Below are 21,519 nucleotides of genomic sequence, written 5' to 3' on the forward strand. Positions count from 1 at the left end.
GAGGTCTCCTCTATTTAAATGCAACGTTGAGGTTGAGCTGGGGGTAATTTGCTTGCTGGCCGACCTTGACAAATTGTTAATAATACAAATAAATTCATATCTCCATAAATACATGTCGGAATCGGACGATCTTTAGACCAATCCTACACCTTTCGGAGAGAGGAATCCAAGAAAAATATCAGCTACCATAAATAAGGTGACCCATATGGAGTTTGGCCCTAGCTGCCAATTTTAACACTCCCTCTCAACTAGGGAGAATTCCTTTTGCTAATCCATGTGTCAATTGGTACTATCTTTGCCATCAATGCACTGCTCTGCTCTGCTGAACTATGAAGCATAAGAAGTGATCGAGAATGTATCATACCATTCTCTACTGACCCGAAGTCAGTCCCATATAAAGTGTTGATTTGGGGTAGCATCAAATGTGTTCTAGCCACAAAAATTGGTCGAGAGCCATGTTACTTGGGAGCGAAAACGGGAGCGGGAGCGACCATTTTCAGAAGCTCCCGGTTTGGGAGCGAATCCGGGAGCGATTTTTTAAAAATATATATATATTTTTTAATTTTTGATACATATATGTCAACAAAAACATGTAGAATGATGAATTAGACATAAAAAACATAAAAAAACATAGATTGATCATTGAACCATATCACATCAATCATCTAGAAATTATAATCATCATCAACCATGTCCACAAGTTAGTAAAATACATATTACAACTGCAACATATTGAGTCTTATAAATCATGATTCATCAAATTCAATATTAAAGTTTCAACTTCAAGCTTTCAGAATTGAAAATTCAATAACATTTATCATTGATCACCAAAGTTGTACTTGTAAGCTAAGTTTAACCATTACAAGAAGTAATATCGAAGATATTTCTAAGTCCTAACTTCTAACTGTTAACATGATATGAAATGTTAAAAATTTATAAAATGAAACATGAATAATGAGATGAAATGAAACAACTTTAGTCTTTCACAAAGCATCATATTCATAATTCACAATCATTACCAATGAGTTATAATTGCCAAGGCCCAACTTCAAACTTCAAATTTTCATTGTCATAGTGATATAATGTTTACAAAAAATATCAGTATGATATGAAAGAGTCAAGAGTCAAGAGTCAAGGACTCAAAACTCAACAATTATGAAAACTAAAGTCTAATAGAAACTAAAAAAGACAAGTAAACTGTAAATCTACCTGTGGCCCTTGCCACGAGAGTCTCCAGGAGTATAAGCAGGTTGTGGTGGTCTTCTAGGAGTCTCCCGCACAGACCGACGACCAGAACTAGAACCTCCACGCGAGGGTGTAGATGGAGGTGGCGACAGCAAAGGAACAAGACTCGGACCTTGAGCACTGCTACTGAATGGTGGAGGTGGAGGTGGAGGTGGCATGGCTGCTGCTTCATTTTCATCCCTTACAAGTTCCTCTTCTAGTTCTTCAATATGTACAATGCCATCCTCCAAATTGTCATCCTCTGGGTGATTGTCCCAAATTTTATATGTGGGATCCTCATTAGCCCGATCACAGTAATGACTCAACAACCTCAAGTTGTAGTGCACATAAACCAAGCTTTCTGCTCGGTTTTCATTGAGTCTGTTTCTTTTCACATTATGTATATAGCTGTAGGTGCTCCAACACCTCTCTGCAGAAGAAGAATTTACAACCTGTGAAAGAATTTTTTTTGCCAATTTTGACAAAAGTCCGTGGCCGCCATATGTTTCCCACCATGTGAGAGATTCAAATTTATCTTTGTCGTCCATTGCATGGAAGTTACCATACAAACCAGTGCCACTGAAGTATCTGCCTATTTGAAGGCGCACAGCTGCACATTCCTCCCTGTCAGGTACCAACCTTTCTAATGCTTCCATATATCCTTTAGTTACCTCTTGATCTAAATGGGGTTTGGTCCTAACCCCACCCCCTGCTGCAGGTTGGCCCAACCAAGATGTAGAGTAGTATTTTGGCGTAAGGATATACGCCAAGCAATGTAGTGGAAGGTTAAGCCTATTCCACCGTTCACACACACAATCATGAATTAGTTTGTACAATTTGGGATCTCTATTATGAACAATGTCTTTTATTTCCCCCAACATGGTATCCATTTGCTCATACACCTCGCCAATCACTGGTTTGTCTGTATCTGCAAACCGAATCATGTGATAAATTGGCTTGGTGAAATCCAATACCTGCCTCACACTTGTCCAAAACTGCCCATCAAGAGCGGCCTCCTCCACCATTTCAAAACCTGCCATGTCAGCTACATTTGTAGCCCTTTCCTTTAACACCTGCCAATGTGGACTTGATACCATGCTAGCTAATGCCTCTCTTACCTTCAAAAGGCGCCTGAAGGTGAGGTAATAGCTACCAAATCTAGTCTTCGCAATCTTCAGCAACTCCAATCTCGAGTGACTGCGGAAAAGGCCATGGGTATTGCTATGATTTGTAATAAATTTTATCTTTTGTTTGCCTTTCTTGTACAAATCACCAATCCATTGGTATTGTTCATTTTTGTTTTTGACAATATCATGCAACAGAAGGTTCAATGTGTGAACCAAACATCCAGACCAAAATATGTTGGGGTATTTATCCTCAATAATTGCTCCCGCTGCCTTACAGTTAGGAGCATTATCCGTGATGACTTGGATGACATTGTATGGGCCAATATGCTCAATTGTTTCAAGTAATGCTTCTGCAATGTTGATGGCGGTCTTGAACTTGTCTGAGTAATCATGTGCAGCTAGAAAGATGGGACCACTAACAAACACAGCAAGAACACTTATCAATGGCTTGCCTTTTACATTTGTCCATCCATTAGATACAATGGACACCCCATGGTCAGTCCAAGAACTTGTCATTTTATTCAAAGAATGTGATATTTTTGCTTTTTCATGATCAAGGCCAACGATTCTTGCCTTGTAATACCCAGGGCTCTTGTATCCTTTAGGGGCATCATTTATGGCAGAAACCATTTCGTGCCAATAAGGTGAGCGTAGAACATTGAATGGTATCCCACATGCATAGAGAAACCTGTAAACTTTTGAATCCACATCATTCCTACACCCCTCATCAAGGAAATCTGATATGGTTCTACGCCTTAAAGATGATGACCCTGTGCCTCCATGTCCATATCCACTGCCTTGGGAGGATGCTGAAGGAGTTCTTTGTGATTGTGAGCTTGGTTCAAAGAAACCCCTTGATTTTTTTGTTCTGTATTGGGCTTCCTCCTCTTCCCTTATGTATTTGGCTCTATCTGCTGTTGACACCGTTGTACAAGTTTTGATTCCTATTTGTTTCTCTCCATCCCATGGCCTTTTCCCGCAGAGGTGTCTTCTAGCACGGGTGTATGAACCTGTGTAATCAGTGTTGCAATGGGGGCAATGAAATTTAGTGGTTCCACCCCCTCTCCCTGTTTCAACCCTGTGAACATATTTCCACAATGGAGTTTTGTCTTGTTTAGTTTTTTGAGGGTCATGTTCACCCTCCTCCAGCTCCTCCTCACTGGGGTTTTCACCCATTTGACTTTCTCCGGCTTCTTCATCCCCCCTCTTCAGTTTGGGGCCCCCTCCGTTTCCTACTCTCCAGCACCATAATAACCATAAAAGGGACCAGGAAGAGGAAAATGCCAATAAATATAGCCAGGTCCATGGTGTTTGATGTTTGTAGGGTTTTGATTCTTGAATCTGCAAATTAATTTAATTTATTGGGATTAATTAATTTAATTTAAATACATGATCTTTAAACTCAAACAGCTAAATTAAATTAACTAAATTAACTACCTAACCAGCTAAACTAACTAAATTACTAAGTTACTTACCTCTGCAGGCTTGCTCCTCACTCCTTGGCACTTGCTCCTCGCTCGTCAGCACTTGCTCCTCGCTCCTTTGCTCTTGCTCCAGCTCCAAACTCAAGCTCAATGAAGTTAGAATGAATTTTTTTTGGCCCATTGGGCTTATAAAACCAAAAAAATTTTCTATTTTTTTTCTATATTTTCGGGTCCGGCAGATTTTTTTTCCGCCGAACCGCTCCCGGCCCGGCTCGAATCGCTCCCGGAGCGATTTTTAATGTCCAGGAGCGATCAGGGACCGATCACTCCTCGATCCCTCCCGGGCATTAAAAATCGCTTCGGGAGCGCCGGAGCGATCGCTCCCTAACAGACCAGGGAGCACAATTTTTTTTAAGGGAGCGCGCTCCCGAAAATCGTTCCAGTCCGGGAGCGATTTTGGGAGCGCGCTCCCAAGCTGCTCCCGCCCGGAGCGCGATTCGGGAGTGGGTTCGAGGGGGGGGGGGGCGCTCCCCCGCAACATGGGTCGAGAGGCTAAAACACAAGAGATCTCCAATACTTGGAAATGGTTTGGGCAGATTCTAAACAGTTTGGGAGATATTAGAATAATTAATATTTTTAATGAAGTCCCTAAGTTTCAACTTAGGGAAAATAAAATATTAATGTGAATTAATATAAAACTGTGTTAGAAGGGTCCAGAAGTCATGGATCAAGCCAGAGTTAATCTTAGCCGTTGATTAGGGACTTAATCTCGGTTGCTGAATTGTCAATGAGAGAAGTATAAGAGGAGGCTTGAGGGTCACTTGGAGAATACACCGAGTTGATCAAGATTTCGGTTTTCTGGGGCAGGGTTTGTTGAGGTAGTCGAAAGAGTGATCAGAGTTGCAGCTGAGGGGTAGTGAATACAGAAGCAGAGAGGTAGAGATAGTACCAGGAGGATCAACGCAAAAGCTGGGAGAGAGGAACTCAGAGCCAACTAGAGGTTCACGCAGAGCTAGCCAAGGCTCACGCAGAGGCAGCCAGGAGCTGCACAGTGGCTCAGAGAGCTAGCGTGGGTGACATAGAGGCTCTAAGGGCTGACGCAGTGCCTCCAGAGGTTGATGCATGGAGAGCTAGGGTGATGCTAGGCTAGAAAGGGCTGACGCAGTCCCTAGAGGCTAACGCTGGGGTTTTCGTGGGGCCGATTGGAGCTGGGAGCTGTCAGAGTGTTTATCCGAGGTTTCAGCTAGAATATTTGTCTCCGACTGAGAGGTACTACTGCCGAGATTATTCTCTATTGGGTGAGCTGGTTTTGGCACCCAGATTGTATTCTGAAACTGCTTAATAATTAAAACCCTCAGATCACTGCACCGGTTTTCCCTCATTGGGTTTTTCCGGGGACATTGGTCCAAAAACAACGGTGTCAGTCGTGTGCTTGTTTTGTTTCCTTTAGTTGATGATTTGTAATGTGTTGAGCATGTACTTGTATTTATTTTCAGTATTTACATGGCAGATAACTTGTTAATTAATTAGAACAAGTAGTCAAAAATAAATCAGAAATGTACATGAAGGGTTTTTAATAGTTAGACTTAGAAATTCCAACATGGTATTAGAGCGTGGTTGCAGATCACAGGAGAACTGAGGACATCAGCCGAGCAAAGTAGCAGCAACAGAAAACAGTTGTCCCGAGTGACAGACGCTGTTCCTAACAGAGAAGCAGTAAGGAAGGGGTGACGCAGTGCCTGCGTCATCAAGTTTGAGCTGGGAAGAGGATTAGCGCAGTGGCAGAGGGGAGCAGACTCGACCTACGCAGTGCCCGATCATCTTTCTCAGTCAGGAAGGATTGACGCCCGTGGCTAGGAGGTTCAGATTTTGATGATGCCGGGATTGTGCAGAGCCTAGAAGCTCTAACCTTCAGTTTGCTGGGGCTTAAGAGGCTCTGGGTAAGTTGCAAAGTGAAGATAGTGGGGTACTATAGTCAAAGCAGTACCTAACATGGCAAGACCAAGGAGGAGGGAATTGTTACCGAGGATTTCTAGTCAAGAAACCCGGATCAATGGTGCAGTTGCACTAACGATCGGAGTGGGGGCATCTCGACATTGGTAGAAGGGTTTCCAGGAGGGAAATCGAGGGTCAAAGGGAGTCACATCAAGAACTTCCAAGAGGGAAGTAGAGGAGTAGCAAGACAGTAGTGAACGGGGTAAGAGACCAGGATAGACTGGACGAAGCCTCAAACTTCGTAGTCTGGAAGGCTAGAATCTTGTCCGTTCTAGATAGGAATCGTGTTAAGTACTTCGCCTTGAGGACGATAGCAATCCCAGTTGACCCAACTGAGAACGAGAAGTACGAGGAGGCAATGGCGAGGTCCAAGATCATCATCCTTGACAGGGTCAAGGACCATGTAGTACCACATATTGCCCAAAAGGACACGACAAATGAGATGTGGGAGGCCCTAAAGAAATTGTACCAACACACTTCTGTGTAGAGAAGGATGCTACTTGAAAATCAGCTGAGTCATACCAGATGCAGAAAGGGGGACAAATCGACACCTTCCTTGGTCGATTGAAGGAGATCTGGGATCAACTGACTTCCATAGGGGCCACACTAGATCAAGAATTGATGGTGAGATTCGAGAATAGCCTTGAACGCAGTCTCTGAATACTGGGAGGTGTTTGTCCAGAGCATACTAGGTAGGGCGACCTTTCCAGATTGGGAGGAAATGTGGGTGGCTCTTTGCCAAGAAGAGATCAGAAGGCTGAGCAAGGCGGGAAACAGCGGCGAGGGGATCAGAATCAAGAAGGAGGAATAGGAGGATGCTGCCCTAGCATTTGAGGGAAAGCAGGAGAAACAAAAGAAGAAGGACCTCTCCAAGGTCAAATGCTTCCACTGTGGGGAACTAGGTCACTATGCGAGCCAGTGTTTGAGGAAGAAGAGCAAAGGAGAGGCTTCCGAGACTGCGCCAGCAAGGGTGGAGAAGGAAGTGGAGACAGATGATGACTGTGCCATGAGTGCTCATACGCCACTTGAGAGGAAGTGGGGGGACATTGAGCTGTAGTCAGATGGACTACAGGTGATGAAGGGCAAGTTCCTCAAGGTACCCAGCCTCTTGGATTATACCTTGCTACGGGAGCTCCGAAGAAGAGTAGCGGTACTGACGGATGCAGATGAAGCGTCAGAGGGAGCTACAGTGCAGAATTCCCAGGACAACGTGAGGCAACAATGTGAGATGCATAGAGTTGTTGCAGCAGCGCAGAGGTCAGAGAGGGAGCACTTGTCAATGACAGAGGGAGTTTCAACATCGAGGGTGTCTCTAGCTTGACAGAGATGTCAGAGTTGGGAGATTAGTTACTTTTGAGTAACTGAGTTGCAGTGCACCAGTTAGCAGTGGCAATGCTATGGGCAACACTATGCAGCGTGATGAGAGGGGTTGCCGTACGGATGCAGCAGTGGCAGTGGCAAGGCCATGGGTAGTAGTATATGATGCAACAGAGCAGAGGATGTTGGCAAGCAGGCTTAGCATCAGCATAAGGACTGATGCCAGATGATCAGGGTGATACTCAGTGAGGAGTATTACTAGAGCACAGTCTTCGCTAAGAGGGATTGTTGATTTGGGGTAGCATTGGATGTGCTCTAGCCACGAAAATTGGTGGAGAGGCTAAAGCATATGAGATCTCCATTACCCAGAAATGGTTTGGGCAGATTCTAAACAGTTTGGGAGATATTAAAATAATTAATATTTTTAATGGAGTCCCTAAGTTTAAACTTAGGGAAAATAAAATATTAATGTGAATTAATATAAAACTGTGTTAGAAGAGTCTAAAAGTCATGGATCAAGCCAGATTTAATCTTAGCCATTGATTAGGGTCTTAATCTCGGCCATTGAATTGTCAACGAGAAAAGTATAAGATGAGGCTTGAGGGTCACTTGGAGAATACACCGAGTTGATCAAGATTTCGATTTTATGGGGCAGGGTCTACTGAGGAAGTCGAAAGAGTGATCAAAGTTGCAGCTGTTGATTTGGGGTAGCATCGGGTGTGTTCTAGCCACGAAATTTGGTGGAGAGGTTAGGGCACATGAGATCTCCAATACCTAGAAAGGGTTTGGGCGAATTCTAAACAGTTTGGGAGATATTAAAATAATTAATATTTTTAATGGAGTCCTTAAGTCTAAACTTAGGGAAATTAAAATATTAATGTGAATTAATATAAAACTGTGTTAGAATGGTCCAAAAGACATGGATCAAAGCAGATCTAATCTTAGGCGTCGATTAGGGACTTAATCGCGCCCGTTGATATGTCAACGAGAAAAGTATAAGAGGAGGCTTGAGGGTCACTTGGAGAACACACTAGATGATCAGTCATTCTATTCTTTAGAGCACGGTTTGCAAAGAGAGATAGAATAAGTGATTGGAGTTGCAGCTGAGGGGCAGTGAGTACAGAGAAACAGAGAGGCAGAGATAGTGCCGGGAGATTAGCGCAGGAGCCAGAGAGAGTGATGCAGTAGCAGCCAGGGCTCATGCAGGGCCACGTAGAGGCAACCAAGAGCTGCGTAGTGCTTCAGAGAGGCCAGCGTAGCTGACGCAGAGCGCCAGAAGGCTGACGCAGGGCCTCTTGAGGCTAACACAGGGCCTCCTGAGGCTAATGCAGGCCTATTCAGGGTGACGCAAGGCCAACGTTCAGAGAGAGGTTGACGCAGTCCAGAGACGTTGATGCTGGGGTTTCTTGGGCAGATTGGAGTTGAGGAGCTGCCAGAGGGTTTATCCGGGGTTTCAGCCATGACATTTGTCTTAGACTGAGAGATATTACTGCCAAGGGTATTCTTTGTTGGGTAAGTCAGATTTGGCACCCAGATTGTACTATGAAATTGCTTAAAAAAAAACCCTTAGATGGCTGCACCGGTTTTCTTGCATTAGGTTTTTCCGGGGACATTGGTCCAAAAATAATGGTGTCATTTTGTGTGCTTGTATTTGTTTCCTTCAGTTGATGATCTGTAATATGTTGAGCATGCACTAGTGTTTATTTTCAGTATTTACATTGTAAATAACTTGTTAAGTAACGAAATAAGTAGGTAGGAATAATTCAGTAAAAGTCATGGAGGGTTTCTAACTGGAAGACTTAGAAACTTCAACAACAGCTGAGGGGCAGTGAATACAGAAGCGGAGAGGCAGAGATAGTACTAGGAGGATCAACGTAGAAGCCGAGAGAGAGGGATGCAGAGCTAGCCAGAGGTTCACACAGAGCCAGCTAGAGCTCACGCAGAGGCAGTCAGGAGCTGTGCAGTGCCTCAGAGAGCCAGCGTGGGTGACGCAAAGGCTCTAAGGGCTGACACAGTGCCTCTAGAGGCTGACGCAGGGATAGCTAGGGTGACGCTGTGCCAGAAAGGGCTGACGCTGGGGTTTTCGTGGGGCAGATTGGAGCTGGAAGATGTCAGAGTGTTTATCCGGGGTTTCAATCGGAACATCTATCTCTGACTGAGAGGTACTACTACCGAGATTATTCTCTATTGTGTGAGCCAGTTTTGGCACCTAGATTGTATTGTGAAACTGCTTAATAATTAAAACCCTCGGATAGCTGCATCAGTTTTCCCGCATTGGGTTTTTCCGGGGACATTGTTCCAAAAACAACGGTGTCACTTGTGTGCTTGTTTTGTTTCCTTCAGTTGATGATCTGTAATGTGTTGAGCATGCACTTGTATTTATTTTCAGTATTTACATGGTAAATAACTTGTTAATTAATTAGAACAAGTAGGCAGAAATAAATCAGAAATGTACATGAAGGGTTTCTAACAGTTAGACTTAGAAATTCCAACATAAAGAGTGTCTCATACCACTTTTACTGACCCCAAGTCAGTTCCAGATAAAAGAGTGTGTGTCATACCACTCTTACTGACCCGAAGTCAATTCCGATTGATCCTAGATCAATATAGGTCATCCTTGCATAGGGAGTACGGTAGTACTGAATGCGTCCATCGGTAGTACTATGGTCCCTATCCTCATTTCCCTACTCGTCGGGCAGATGAGAGGTACTTCCCATGAGTCCCATACCACATGGGTAGGATGTCTCAGCAGGAGAAGGATGAACCACTCATCCTGCCTACATCTCGCCATGGGATACCGCAGGGGAAGGCTGAACCACTCACCCTGTACACAACAAATCACTAGGGGAAGGTTGAACCACTCACCCTATGATTGTGTCTCAGCAAGAGAAGGATGAACCACCCATCCTGCCTCCATAGAAAACCACTAGGGGAAGGTGGAACCACTCACCCTATGGTTGCTTGTCGCTCCAAGAAGTACCCCATGCCCCCTGGAGCTCCCAGAGCTCAATATCCATATCATACAGGACCCTCAGAAGATGATCTCTCCACGACTCCTAGTTGTTCTTGGAAGGTCAAGAATTTGACCTTTCCCAGAGGCTTCGTCAGAATATCGACGACCTGCTCATCAGTCCCAATGTGTTGGAGCCCTATTGCTCCTCGTTGTACCATATCACAGATAAAGTGGTACCTGATGTTTATGTGCTTGGAGTGATCATGAAATATCGGATTCTCTGATAATCGGATCCCACTCTGGTTGTCATAAAGGATCATGGTGGTATCCAACACATGTCTAAATAGCTCACTGAAGAGCTTCCTCAACCAAACAACTTCACAAGAGGCCATACTCGTAGCTATGTATTTGGCCTCAGCGGTGCTCAAAGCAACCGACTTCTGCTTCCTGCTCATCTAGGATATTGAAGCAGAAACCAAAGAGAAACAACACCCAGAATTGCTCTTGCGATTCATCACACTGCCTGCCCAATCAACATTAGAATAACCATGTACCCTCATATCTTCGGCAGTGTATCTCAGTCCATGAGTGATTGTGCCCCGAAGATATCTCAGAAGATTCTTGGCACCAATCCAATGTGTGTGATGAGGCTTGTTGTCGCGTAGATTGACACGACAACACTCAGACCGGGGGCTGTCACTCTGATCCCCGATCCCTCCGTTTAAGTCTGTCTCCCACGGCTAAGGGGGGTAGACCCTTCGAAATGATGAAGACCAACTGCCGATCAGTTGGTTGGGAGGCACGATATGAAAATCACTAAAAGGATTTGAAGTTAAAAGACCAGTGCCTTAAGAGATTAAATTTTAAGTGATCACTTAGTAAATATTTCAGAAATGTAAACGATGTGTAGCAATCATTCATCATCAAATGACTAGAATAGGAGCAGGATAAACACACAGAGTTCTTATAATGACCAGAGCTCAATAACGATATTCAGTAATTAAAAGAGATGAATGCTTTCAAACAACCACGAGAATCATAAATCATTAACCAGATACCAGCTAACCTTTAAGATGATCATTCATGTACAGATTCGTCTAAAACATTTATCCCACATCAGTATTTTGAATCTTAAAATGATATTTTCCTGAAAACAACTGGATCTGGCAAACAAGAAAATTTCAATTTTTTTTTTTTTAAAATCTAAACTAAAACTAAAATAAAAAGGCCTTATATATATATTTACAATTATATTTTTTACAAAATTTTAAAATCTAATTTGAACTCAAAATCTAAAAAAAAAATAAAAATGATATTTTTTAGGCTTTTTATGAATTTTTATCCCTTTTTTTTATATATATTTTTTAAAGTTTAAAAATCTAAACTAAAAAAAAAAACTATAAAAAATCTAAACTAAAGTCTAAAGCCTAAATTTTTTTATAAATGAATCCTTTTTTATTTTATTTTTTTTTATTTTTCATGTTATAAAAATCTAAAAGAGAAAAACGATTTGTTATGAAACTTAAAATCTAAAAATTAAAATCTAACAAATCTTAAATCTAAAGTCTAACTAAAATCCATATCGAAACTATAATGAAACTTTAAACTAACTAAAACGTAACTAAACAAAAGACTGTAAAACGATTAATGTGATACACTTACGGCGCTTGAAGAAATGTAACCCAGAAGAATCACGACCTGGCCACGCGAATGTCAATGAGGAAAATCCAATGTGCGTTTAATACTTTGATGACTGGAACGATAATCATAACCCTTGTCGAATGCTCCAGACTTGCCCGGTGACGGATGTCCTGCGATTTCCAGCTCTCGACGCGGGGTGAGCAGGGCATAAGCAGCAGCGACTGAGCGTTTGAAAATACCGCCAATCCTTGCCACGCAGCAGATCATGAGGACATTTGCATTTACGATTTGGAAGAAACGCTGGCTTACAGTGAGTTTTGCTTCACTTTATACGCAGGTCAACTGTCAACGTGATGTGGAAACTGAGCACGTTTCTGCTAATCGGCCAAAGGAAACTTGATGGCGGATAAAGATTTTAGCCAGAGGTTTGTTGTCTGCAGGCTTTGTGATGGCAAGGAAACAATGGCGCGTATGGTGGCAACTGTGTAATGCTTTAGAGATGGATTGATGGCCTGAAATGATGAAATCACCCAAAAAAAAATAATATGTACATAAAACCAAAATCAAAACCCTAATGAAAAATTTGAAACCCTAGATCAGCTTGATTAATTTACAAATTTTGGCCCCTTAACAGCCAGATTCAGCAATAAGCACAGAAATATTTAAAGAACAGAGATTTCAGATTTTCACTGTGAAGAACTTCAAAAAATCTCTCATGCAAATTAGAAAAATAAATTGAATGATAGACCCAGGATCAAATCCAACTGGGCTCAGCAAAAAAATGCTTGCGGGAGTTGGCTGGTTCAGCCGAGAACTTCCCCAAACGCCCACTAATTCTTCTTCAATAAGGGTTTCCTGCATAGCTCACTTCAACCATCAGTAAAGAGGGCAAAAATGCTGCTAGATCTCAGAAAGTAATGGAGATACCTGCCATTACTTCAGAAACCCTAACAACACTCAAACCCTAGCAAGTGAACAAGATACCCGTGCTCACAATACTCTACAATAAGCTATTATTAATGGCTGAAAAATAAAATATGTAGAAAATTAAACAATCTCACAGCATTTCCAGAGAGTAACACCAGCTAGATTTGGACTCAAAAGTCTTCTTTTATTAACCAGAAACAGATTTACAAGAGAGCTTCTTCAGTACCAGACTCACAGATCCAATTGATCTGAAATGACCCCTAGCACCCTACTTAAAGGAAATGATCCCAACGGCTAGTTCGAGTGATCCATGTCGAAATGATCTCGATCGTCGATGAGGATCAAGACATCTCTTAATCTCATCCGTCGATTTATTAAAAAATGATATTTTGCATGCATTCACTTAAAATATTATTATTTTATTATTTAGGGTTTTTGCTCTATTTTTCAATTTTTTTGTTATTTTTTATTTATTTCATTTTTTAAATTTTTTAAATTTTTAAATTTTAAATTTTTATTTATTTTATTGTTTTATTATTTTTATTTATTTTCTCAAATGGATCATCGAACTAAGCCTTCGGAAACATCACCTAGGACCTAGGACTTAGGACTCATGAGGGGATTTAAAACATTTTTCAACCCTCAAGACACATTACATCATGACTTTTACAATTTACATCTTAAGGGGACAAACCCACTTAACATAGACCCTCATAAACCACCCAGTTCTGCGACACAACTATAATCTAGCAGATTAACACACTAGGATTCTCCTAAAGTTCTAATAACAAAATGCATCCTGGCTTTGGGGTCAGGCTGAAGGAAAACTCTGCCGATCGTAGATCGGTGAGATGAAAAACCTTCCGGGACGTAGATTATCATTAGAAAGTTAGGTCCATCTAGGCAATTTTACATACATGACTCTGATCTGCTAAGATTAGTTACATTTCATACATGCAGACTGGGTTTACAATTAAACTGATCAAGCTGCTGATGACTGTAAGCTGGCACAAACACGTCGTTCAGGTGCTACCCCTTTCTGCCAAGAAAAGGGGGTGTACTGCATGGGTAGTTGACCAGTAGTGGTCAACAAGGCTCAAACATATATTGGCTCAACGTGTTAACTGCAAAACATATATCCAAATGGGAGTTCAACAAGTACATCAGTGCTCCTATGAGTTGACAATACTTAGAAACATTTCCCAATTCAGGTCCGACAGCACTACCGCATAACTTCTTAAAGTTAAGCTCCATCGAGGTAGTCACAGGCTTGCAGTCCACCATCTCAAATCTTTCCAATATCTTCACAACATATTTTCCTTGAGATAGGAAAATTTCTCTCTGCTTTTGCCAGAATTCCAACCCTAGGAAGTAGTACATCAGTCCTAGGTCCTTCATCTCAAATTCAAAATCCAACTCCCTCTTACATTTGTGAATGAGAGGGTCTGCACTTGTCAGAAAGAGGTCATTCATATAAATCACCAGTATGAGAGGTCTATCATCTTCAACCTTAAAGTAAAGGTTTAGGTCGACTTCACTCTTAGTGAATCCCAACTTCATCAGATAGCTATCGATCCTCTCTTACCAAGCTTAGGGTGCTTGCTTCAAACCATAGAGAGCTTTCTTCAACCTGCATATATGAGATTCCTGGTCATGAACCTCAAGCCCTTCGGGTTGTTCCAAATCTGTGGTCTTGATATTACTTGAGAGGAATGGTCCCCTTGTAAGTTTTCCCTCGGTACATCCCGAACATATACCTTCATGCTCTCCTTTGAACCCAAACATCCTTGTCACCATCTGTCTCACATCAGGTAGGGCCTTGTAATGAAGATGGGCAAGCCTCCGGTGCCATAGTTTAGATTGTAGAGATGTGTCACAAGACATGGCCCCTAATGGACTTCCTACAACTTGATACAAAGTGCCACCCCTGAACCCAAGAGTAAAATCATCTTTAATTTTTTTTTCCAAACACGTACCTTTCCATTGATGAATGCCACTTTGTATCCTTTGTCTTCCATTGCCGAAATGGACACTAGGTTCTTCTTGAGATCAGGTACATACAAAACTTCTTGTAAATGAATCGTGTTACCCTGATTCAATTGAAGAGTAACATTTCCTACACCTTTTACGGGATAGGTGGCATTGTCTCCAAGAATATTCTCCAAGTTTGTTTCCTTCTCTATCAAGTTAGAGAGAGCTTCCTTGTATCCGGTGAAGTGCCTTGAAGCACCACTATCAATAAGTCAATTGCCCAAAGTGTCCGGAGGAGAGGTAGTGGAGAGGGCTGATATAAGATAATACTCCTTTTGCTTATTGTTAAGAACATTTGATTCTTCATACCTAGAGTTCCTTGCTTTCTTGGAGGGTCGACAATTTCCTTGATGTCCCACATTTCTTTTTCATTTGCCATTGTACCTGTGATTCCTTCAATCGTTGTTGTTGTAGTTGCCCCTGGAATGATAGTGATCATCATCATGTGATGTGTCCCTTCTATTTGGACACTCCCTTGCATAATGACCGAACTTATTGCAAGCAAAGCATCTGCCTTTCCTTCCTCCCTTAGATCCATGCTTTCCATGGAAATGACCTTTAGACCTTGCATTATTTCTCCTTTTGGCATGAGCGGAGAATGCAACGGGGTTGCCTATATTAGAAGGTATTTATTGCTCCACCATTCTTGTTTCTTCTTGAATGCATCTTGACATCAATTCTTCAAATCCCGGAATTCAATCATTATTGAGAACAGTGGTTCTAAATATATACCACTTGGGTGGGAGCCCTCTAAGGGTAGTGATAGTCAGTTCCCTGTCAGATATAATTTCTCCAATCGCAAGAAGATCATTCTTGATCTCGGTGATTCTTAAGAAGTAGGATTGAATATCCTCATCTTTGCCCTTCTTAATATCCTTAAGCTTATTTTTGAGAAATAAAATTTGATTTGCATCACTAACCTTGAGCATGCTTAGCAATCTGTTGTAGATCTCCTTGGAGGTGTTCAAATCGGAGATATAGGCCACCAGACGCTTGTCAATGGAATCTTTGATAATCTTCTTCGCTTTGACTTCAGCCTTGTTGTACTTGCTCTTTGTAGCAACCGGTGCATTTGATGGAGGCTCAGGGATTTTACCCTTCACATAATCCAACACTTCTGGTTCTTCCAATGTCAGATCAAGGGACATCTTCCATCTGTGATAGTCTGACTTTTCACGGAGCTTGTCTTTAGCCAGGAAGTGGGATGAGGAACCCATTGAGCCTTGTGTCCTTTCCAACTCTCTTCGGTAATTGCTCTTTCACTCTTGCTTGGGCTTTGTCTTCACCTCACCTCTGATACCATGTTACTTTTTGGTATGTTCTATGTTAAGAGCAATTTACTTCAATTTTATTATTAGCCCAATATCAATATCCAGATTAGCAATCACATCAGCATGATAGTAAAATGCAGATAGAACATAAACATAAACAGTAGAAGACAAGCCAAGACAAGAGGACACAAGATGTGGCTGTTGAAATTTCTAAGTCTGACACATTAGAAATCCCTATTGCATTATCAGGTTTAATTTCTCTTACTTGTTCATTCCATTCACAAGTTATTTATAAATATAAATATTGAAATAAACACAAATGCAACCTTAACTCATATACATAACAACAACTGAAATAAGTGAGACAAGGGGCACCATTATTTTTGGAAAATCGTCCCCGTAAAAACCCAATGCGGGAAAACCGGTGCAACAGATATGAGGGTTTTATTATTATGCAGTTTCTCAATACAACTAGGGTGCTAGAAATGGCTCACCCAACGGAGAATGCTGACGACAGTAGTACCTCTCCTCAGAGACAGATATTTTGGCTGATCAATCACCGAATGAACGATCCCACAAAAACTATGGCAACTTCCACTACTTTGCGTCACTCTGATAGGGATTGCGTCAACCTCTCAGCTCACCAACACTCAGTCTGCCCTACGAAAATCTACCGGCACTGCCTCTTGGCCTTGCATCAACTCTGCTAGATTTTGCTCAGCTACTGAAGCCTTTGCGTCAGCGCCCTGGCTCTTCGTGTCAGCTCTCAGACCCTCTCCGTCACCCACGCTAGCCTCTTCAGCCTCTGGGTAGCTCCCAACCGCCTCTACGTCACCCTCTCCGCGCTCTGTGCTGTCTCTTTGGCACTATCTCTGCCTTTCTGCTATGTATTCTTAGCCTCGTGCTGAACTGCCCCTCGCTGCAACAGATCACTAGCTCGATTCTCTCAACAAAACCCCGCTCCAGAAAATCGAACTGGCTGATCAATTTTGTGTGTCTCCAACTGACTCTCAAGCCTCCTCTTATACATTTCCTGTTGAGTCTTCAACGACCAAGATTAAGTCCCTAATCAACGTCTATATTAGATTTGGCTTGATTCATGTCATTTAGAACATTCTCACCCAGTTTTATATTAATACCCATTAATACTTTTAATTTTCCTAAGTTTAGACTTAGGAACACCATTAAAAATATTAATTGTTTTAATATCTCTCCATCCACGTAGAATTTCCGCAAACCATTTCTGGGTCTTGGAGATCTTATGTGCCTTAGCCTCTCCACCAATTTTCATGGCCAGAGCACATCCAATGCTACCACAAATTAACAGTGGCACCAGCCAGGGACAAACCCCAATGTGGGGAACCCTTGATCAATTCTTCTTATATTCTTCAATAGTTCAGCAGAGAGAGAGATAGTACAAATATACAAAACTGATATTTTATGATAGCAGCATTAAAGCCTTGATTAGAGAAGTCAATGCTGGTCAAGCATGGCAGAATTCTACCTCTAGGTAGCTTGATCAAACCTAGGCAACTTTAATACAATCAACCCAAACACTGCTCATAAATCTGATTTCATTCTGCAGTAGATAGCTGTTTTGATTAGGGTACTTGCAACAACCCTAAGCTTCCTTGACAGTATTGATTTGTTGATCTGGTTAGGGCACTTGAATAAGTCCTTCCTATGAAACTGTGGCACATTCTTGACTTCCCTTAGCAGCCCTTACTATGATGCTATGGCCTGCAGCCTAGCACATAGTAACCATCTCCAAAATAGTGTCCAACCACCCTTAACACAACAACATTTAGCCTATAAGAATGCCAACACTTTAACTTGTTGCAATACTGCAATTCTGAGACTAGTTAGGGCACTAACCACAATCCCTAACAGCCCATCAAACTGGCCCAGAATTGCTCCTATTGACTGCGGTTGTCCTCCAATGGGATGCTGCCCTCCACGCTGCTCCTTTGGGGCAGTTTCAAGCCCAACGCATAGACCTATCTCTCTAACACAGCTGCGTCACCCAAACAACCTCTCTTTCCCACGCTGTACCTATAGCATCCACGCTGCTTCTAGGGCTTCTTTTGCTCTGTCTTATGACTTCTCTTAGCTGTGGATTAGGGCTCCTTCTAGCTGTGTATAAGAGCCTTCTTTTGACAGCGACTAGGTCTCCTTTTGTTGTCTCTCCTTAGCTGTGTCTTAAGGCCTCTATTGACTGCGGCTTTAGGCCTTTTTCTAGCTACGGATTAGGGCTCCTTTAACTGCGGCCAAATCTCCCTTCAACGTAGATCTCTTCTCAAGACTGCTAGGGCTCTCCCTTCAACTGCAGCTAGGGCTTGCTTTTGCTGCTGATTAGGAGCCTCTCTTGACTGCGGCTAGGGCCTTCTTCTTTGACTGCGGCTAGGACTCTCTTTGATGACTCTTTCCCCAATGTCTTCCTTGAGAGAAGAGAAACCCAAAACATGTGGAGAGAGAGATCATGAGATAATAATGTGTCCCTCAAATGGCTTGAGGTCTCCTCTATTTCAATGCAATGTTGAGGTTGAGCTGGGCGTAATTTTCTTGCTAGCCGACCTTGACAAATTGTTAATAATACAAATAAATTCATATCTCCATAAATACATGTCGGAATCGGATGATCTTTAGATCAATCCTACACCTCTCGGAGAGAGGAATCCAAGAAAAATATCAACTTCCATAAATAAGGTGACCCATATGGAGTTTGGCCCTAGTTGCCAATTTTAACAAAAATCTACTTGAATAATGGGCTATGGGACTGTATGTTTGCGTCGAAATATGCACCTAAGAAGCAAGGTATGGACTCTCTCCATTTGTCCCCAGTTTGTCTATATGAAGCTCAGTCCCCAAATTTCAGAGCCATTGAGGACCATGGGTCTAATAATTGTGTCCATGAGTTAGAGTTTGAACTTTGGACGAGATTTCCTAAAACTAACTTTGGAAGCACTGTCTCTCGATATGGGACAAGGAACTATACGCTTTGCTAAGTCGAGGCCGGAGGGCTTGCTGCATACTGAAATGAGGTCCGGGGAACTGTACTCCTAGGTGGATGTATAATGTGGTGACCTCAATCTCTTCCCCTTGGAAATAGAAATGCATGTTTTTAAGAGTTTTCATCAAAGTATTGAAGATCATAACCTCAATTTTACCTATGTTTACCATCAACTATGGAAGGTCACAAATGCTGGCTAGGGCGTTGATTTGTCTTTGCAAGCCCTCAACAGTAGATGCCAACAAGACCAAGTCATCTACAAAAAGGAGCAGGGAGATCAACACTTGATGTAGAAGGCAACCATCCCCCTCCTAGATGTGCTCATGGAGGAAAGATTCTATCTCATCATTGTAAATCTCGAAGAGGGTCAGCGAGGGGGGCACCCTTGTTTTACCCCAATGGTACTCTGGATAAAGTTAGAAAGGCCATGTTCTCATGAAGGAAAGATTCCATCTCATTAATGTAAATCCTGAAGAGGGTCGGCGAGAAGGGGCACCCTTGTTTTACCCCAATGGTACTCTAGATAAAGTTAGAAAGGCCATGTGCCATCTTGAGGCAACCCAAAACTGACTTGTATAGTCTCATGATGGCTACCAGAAGGGTCTAATATATGCCAATGTCCCGAAGCCTTTGGAATAATGCCTCGCTGGGCACAGTAGCAAATGCTTTTCAAAAGTCTACAAACTAACAATAGACTTTTGAATATCATTGACGAGCCTCCTCATGCCATGCTTCAGGAATTCTGCCTGAAATCCTTCCTCATCCACTACACTTTTGGTGCTCATAGCTTTGACTGCTCTCTTGATATCCCACTCAAAGAAAAGATGACACGAGGAGGGGGGAGAGGGAATATCTGTTGTGGGGGAGAGAAATTTGACTCGACCATGAAGTCGAGGATCTTGGCATCATGTTATGTGCTGATCATATAGTGCTGCTGGCTGGCTAGCCATCCAAAGAGTAGAAAAAAAATTCTTGTATGGGTTATCCACTTTCTGGTGGGTAAAAATACTCGACAGTCCCATTCGCCTATTTGTGGTCATTTGTTGAACATTAATAGAATTATCCCATCTCATCTTAGCTACAAGTAGCACAAACATGTATATTTTCATATATTCTACAACTATTTCGGCATTGTACATTTTTTTACTATAAAGACATTATCATATATAAAAATCTATACTATAGAAAAATTGTTCCTACTCCTCTCTGCTCCTAAGGTATTTTGGGAAATAGTTCTCTTAACGCTCTTGTTCCTACTTTGGTAACCTTGGTATTGATGACAAGGGTACCTTTTTTAAGTAGTCATTTAACCTCTCTTTCCCAAGGGGAAACTGCAAGACATAACATGTAAAATACCAATTCTAAAACTTTCCCTAATGCTTTTGAAGGCAGCAATCCCCCATATTGGCAAAATGAACATTAACACCAAAGGGAACTCCCAAATGCCCAAGTTCAAATACTCATGAAACTTCTACGGTTAGAAAAAGTAAAAAACTTGAAAGAAATTCTAGCCAAGAACTTAATGCCACTACTCACTCCCAAGAACAAATGGGAAAAGTTGAAAACATATTCGTCGAGTTTGTTACAATTCTACCAAAAATGTCAAAGCAAAATAATCAAATTTTTACGGAATTAGACAGACTCAAAAAGTTGCCAAGATTCATTTGTTGTGGAATAAATCAGAAAGTTGGTGATATAGCCAAGTTATTGTTCTCTAAGGTCTTCTTCCTATATGGCTTGAGAAAGGATTTTGTGAGCATAAGAATTCCAAATTCGTAGGCAGTACATGAAATGGGAAACATTTAACATTAACTGAGCTTTGACAATGGAGGCCATATTACCCAACACTCTATTGGGTGCCAAAAGGAGAGGATTTTCAAAATAATTACCTCAAAAAAAAATACCAGTCTCATTGCAAATGCTGGGTAGATAAAGAAGAACTGAGCAAATATAATAGTAACTTGAAAAGACCGCCATCAAGAATCAAATTATGTAAGTTGGTATAATGGTAAATAAATGGTGGTAGAGAACTTTACAATTATATGGTAACATAAATTTTTAATTATTGGTAAAATGCTTTGCTATAAAATGTTACAGTTTGCATAAGGGATTACTAATAATTATGAATTAGTTTACAACTAGGGGATTATAGAAATAAGAGGAAGATGTGATGAAATCTAAAACTTGTGGCACTTTTATAAGTCCATGAATGTACATGTTTTGAATGTCTTTTTATTAAGTGACCCCTCATGGTCCAAGATCTTTTGAAATCATGATAGAATATATCTATTATCTAAGAGTAAAACCAAATAATTTACTATCCACAGACAGACCATTCACTAGAGTAAATAAATGAAGTTGCTTAAAAGATAAAGTTATCACTACATAATCAAAAGACACCCAGTTTTCCTTGTAAATTTGTTTAAGAAGCCTCTATCTAGATATGACAATATATGACTAAACTACATTCATGTGGAAGAAATAAAAAGAAGTGCATGGTTCTAGAAAATTGCTGAAAATCAGTTTGTCACATCTAGCCTTAACTAAAGAAATGTCATGACTCATGACACATCTCGGTTGTGTCAGCTTTGGAAACTTT

At 41.5% G+C, this 21,519-nt stretch overlaps 1 protein-coding gene across 4 annotated transcripts in view; it reads left to right on the forward strand.

Moving 5' to 3' along the window:
* Nucleotides 1–21,519, forward strand: part of LOC149207414 (metal transporter Nramp3-like) — a 372,782-nt gene that overhangs the window by 158,382 nt on the left and 192,881 nt on the right. The window lies entirely within an intron of this gene.

This window comes from Pinus tabuliformis, chromosome 1_2, assembly GCF_031772625.1.
Source record: "Pinus tabuliformis cultivar Carrire ecotype Pingquan chromosome 1_2, CPIR1, whole genome shotgun sequence".
NCBI lineage: Eukaryota > Viridiplantae > Streptophyta > Pinopsida > Pinales > Pinaceae > Pinus > Pinus tabuliformis.